Source organism: Nyctereutes procyonoides, unplaced genomic scaffold (assembly GCF_905146905.1).
Source record: "Nyctereutes procyonoides isolate TBG_1078 unplaced genomic scaffold, NYPRO_anot_genome, whole genome shotgun sequence".
NCBI lineage: Eukaryota > Metazoa > Chordata > Mammalia > Carnivora > Canidae > Nyctereutes > Nyctereutes procyonoides.
In genome coordinates, this window is record NW_026575120.1 from 14,604,024 (window position 1) to 14,608,678 (window position 4,655).

The 4,655-nt window shown below is 35.4% G+C and overlaps 1 pseudogene; it reads left to right on the top strand.

Annotated features, from left to right (window-relative positions):
• Positions 1-503: 503 nt before the first annotated feature.
• Positions 504-1,055, top strand: LOC129516158 (60S ribosomal protein L12-like; annotated as a pseudogene).
• Positions 1,056-4,655: the final 3,600 nt, after the last annotated feature.

Below are 4,655 nucleotides of genomic sequence, written 5' to 3' on the forward strand. Positions count from 1 at the left end.
GATATGTTGAAAGTAAATGGATGAAAAAAATACAATGTGAACACTAAGATGGAAAGCTTAAGTGGCTACATTAATATCAGAAAAAGGAGAATTCAAGACAAAGGGTATTACTAGAGCCAAAGGGAAACATTTCACAATGATAAGAAGGGTCATTTCACTATGACTTTACTTGCAAATATATATATGCCTATAACAAAGCTTCAATATAGATGCAACAAAATAGATGGAATTAAAGAGAAATAGAAAATTCCACAGTCATTGGTAATTTTATCATCTCTCCCCAGCAATTGATAAAATGAGATCAAGAAATCAATAAAAAACTGATTTGGACAACAATGTCGATCACTGTGGTTGCATTGTTATTTATAGAGTATTACACTGAATGATGACAGAATATATATTCCTTTCAAGGGTACGTGGTGTTTGCCAGGACAGGTCATAAGTTGGGTCATAAAGCAAATTTTAAATTTAAAAAGGTTGACATCATAGCCTTTTGGCTTTCAGCTGGGAGGGGGTGAAGGTGCAACTGTCTTTAGTGCTCCCAAATCTGGGTTCATCTAATACCAGCTACCTCCACCATGTCACCTAAATTCAATACCAACCATATTAAAATCATATACCTGAGGTGCACTGGTGAGGAAGTCAGTGCCATGTCTACTCTGGTCCCCAAGATAAGTCCCTTGGGTCTATATCCAAAAGTTTGGTGATGACATTGGAAGGGTCTGAGGATTACAGTGAAACTGACCATTAAGAACAGATAGGCCCAGATTGAAGTGGTACCTTCTGTCTCCACCCTGATTAATAAAGCCCTCAAGGAATCACCAAAAGACAGAAGGAAGCAGAAAAACATTAAGCACGGTGGAAATCTCACTTTTGATGAGAACGTCAACATTGTCTGACAGATGTGGCACTGATCTTTAGCCAGAGAACTCTCTGGAACCATTAAAAACATTCTGAGGACTGCCCAGGCTGTGGGCTGTAGTGTTGTTGGTTGCTGTCCTCATGACATCACAGATGACATCAGTAGTGGTGCAGTGGAATGCCCAGTTAGTTAAGAACTACAAAGGAAACTATTTCAATAAAGGATCATTTGACAACAACAACAACAACAACAAAAAGATTGACATCATAGAGAATATGTTCTCTGATTACGGTGAAATTAAATTAGAAATCAATAGAGCCTAGGTGGCTCAGTCAGTTAAGTGTCTGCCTTCGGCTCAGGTCACAATCCCAGGGTCTTGCTTCTCTCTCTCCCTCTCCTGCTCCCCCTGCTTGTTCTCTCTCTCTCTCTCTTTCTGTCAAATAAATAAATAAAATCTTTAAAAAAATCATCAAGATAATTAGGAAAACTCCATATATTTGGCAATTGAGTACCACAGTTCTAAATAATCCAATAATTAGAGAAGTCATAGTAGAAATTAGAAGGCATTTTGAATTAAATGATAATGGAAATGTAACACATTGAAATTTGTGGGATGCTACTAAAGCAGTGCTGATTGTAGGACTGGAACAGGGGATATACAAGATGAACCTAGAACATCTTTCACTAGAGAGTAAGGAAATGCTCAAAAATCAGGATAGGGGCAGGTGGAAGGGATACAGGAACAAATTAAAAAAGCTCAAATTAAAAAAGCTGGGACAATCTGAGCTACAAAACCAGTAATGCAGCATTGGATTACGGCCCAAAATATAAAATAAATATCCATGAATCTGTGTTGATATAAATCAATGACTGAATAAATAAATGTGGGAGAAGAGACAAGTCTTCTGTACAGAAGAATTCTGGATAAATTATATGAATGCTACCCCTAGCCCCTTGAGTATGAGCTGTCGAATAAAGTATGGAAAGGGATTGGAAGAGAGGGAGATGGGGTGTAACTTTAGTGGAAAAACCTGACAATCACAACCCCAGATAACTGATCAAGATTAACATTGTCATTGCTAAGCCATGCTGATAAAAACCTCTGATATGATGTGATGAGAATGGCACTTTACCTTTGTGGTCTTTCTCCTCAAAATCCATAACAACCACTCTAGCCTGAAAAAGACAAGCTGAGAGATAGTCTACAATATATCTTACTGGTATTCCTCAAAACAGTCAAGGTCATCAAAAGCAAAGAATCTGAGAAGCCAAGTCAGGAGGATGACTAAATATAATGGAATATCCTGGATGGGATTCTGGAAAATGAAAGGATCTTAGGGAAAAACTTGTGAAATCCAAAGAAAGTGTTGATTCACTTAATAGTGATACACTCATGTTGATACCTTAGTTGTAACATCTACCATAGAAATGTGAAGTGTAAATAGTAGAGGCAACAGGGTGAGGGGTATATGGAAACTCTGTACTATGTTTGCAACTTTTCTTTAAGTCTAAAAATATTCTAAAATTAGCAATTTATTCAAAAAATTATGGGATGGACCTAGAGCAATGTGGAAAGGGAGATTTATAGGCCTAATGCTCATATCAGGAAAAAAATACCCTAAAATTACTTACCTAACTTCATCACTTTAGATGTTAGCAAATGAGAAATTAAACCCAAAGTAAATAGAAGGAAGGAAATAATAAAGACCAGAACTCAGTGAAATAGAAAATGAACAATGAGAAAATAAAAAATAAAAAAGCTGGTTCTTTGAAATTATCAATAAAATTTGTGGGACTATCATCAGACTGATCAAAACAAGAAGAGATAAGATACAAATTAACAATATGAGGAATGAAAGAAAAAATATTCCTATAGACTGTGTAGTCATGAAAAGAATAATAAGGATATATTGAGGACAACTTTAAGTTGGTAGATGTGACTACCTAGATGAAATGGACACATTCCTTGAAAGACCAAAATTGCCAAAAGTGATTTAGAAAGAAGCAGAAAACTTTAATAGGCCTATATAAAATACAGAAATTGAATTCATAGTTAAAACTTCATCTACAAAGATAACTTCAAGTCCAGATGGCTTCACTGGTGAATTCTATGAAACATTTAAAGAAAAAAAAATCATAGTAGGCCCACAAAAATTCTTTAAGAAAATAGAGGAGGAGGGAACACTTCCCAACTTATTTTATGAGGCTGGTATAACCCTGATTCCAAAACCAGATAAAGTCATTACAAAAAAAGAACTATAGACCAACATCCCTCATGAATAGAAGCATAAAAATCCTTCATAAAATATTAGCAAATAAAACCAGTGACATATAAAAAAAGGTAATACATCATGACCAAGTAGAATTTATTCCAGGAATGCAAGATGGGCTTAACATTTCAAAATCAACCAGTGTAACTCAACAAATTAACAGAATAAAGAAGGAAAACAATATGATCATTTCAATAGATGCAGAAAAGCTTTTGTCAAGTTGGATACCCTTCCATAAATAACACACACACACACACACACACACACACAAAACATTCAGCAAATTAGGAATAGGAGGGAAACTTTTCAGCCTAATTGAAGAGATCTTTTAAAACCTACATTTTACTCCAAGGTGGAAAGCTTGGTGATTTCTCCCTTAAAGGCAAAGATAACTTCTCTCACCACTAGTATTTAGCATTGTCCCAGAGGTTGTAGTCAGTGTAAAATATGACAATGAAAAGAAATAAAATGCATGTATATTGGACAAGAAGAAGTGAAACTGTCTTTCTTTGAAGATAACATAATTGTATATGAGGAAAATCCCAAAGATTCTACAGAAGAGCTACTAGAACTAACACATAAATTTAGCAAGATCTCAGGATATAAGGTCAATATATGGAAATTAATCTTTTTTTATAAAAGGCTTCATACTGAGTGTGGAGCCCAATGTGGATTTTTTTTTTTCCTTAAAGAAGTCTCCACACCCAGTGTGGAACCAGATGTGGAGGCCCAAATTCACAACCCTAAGATCAAGACTTGAGCTGAAATCAAGAGTTGGATGATTAACCGACTGAGCCCCCCATGGACCCCTAATCTTATTTTTATATACTAGCAATGAGAATTTAGAAAAAAATTTTTTAAATCTTCATTTGCAATAGCATGAAAAATACTTAGAAATAGATTTAATGAAAGATGTGTAAGATCTGTATGCTGAAAACTAGAAGTCATTACAAAGGAAGACTTAATTAAATGGCTTCTATGTTAATGGTTATGTGTTAATGAATTGGAATATTCAATATGATTAAGATGGTAATTCTCCCCAAACTGACCTGTAGATTCAATGCAATCTTAATGAAAATCCTAGAAGGTATTTTTGAAAAAACTAATATGCTGATGCTAAAATTATATGAAAAAGACAAAATGCATAGAGTAGCCAAAGTAGTTATGAAAAAGGACAAAGTTGGATGACTTACATTATCTGATTTTAAAACTTGTCATGACTCATAGTGATCAAGATATATGGTATTGAAATAAATATAGACAGATCAGTGGAATGGATTAGAGAGTCAGAAATAGACTCCCAGGGCAGCCCCGGCGGCGCAGCGGTTTAGCGCCGCCTGCAGCCCAGGGTGTGATCCTGGAGACCCGGGATCGAGTCCCACATCCGGCTCCTTTCATGGAGCCTGCTTCTCCCTCTGCCTGTGTCTCTGCTTCTCTCTCTCTGTGTCTCTCATGAATAAATAAATAAAATATTTAGAAAAAAAAATAAATAGACTCCCATATCATATATAGTCAATTGATCT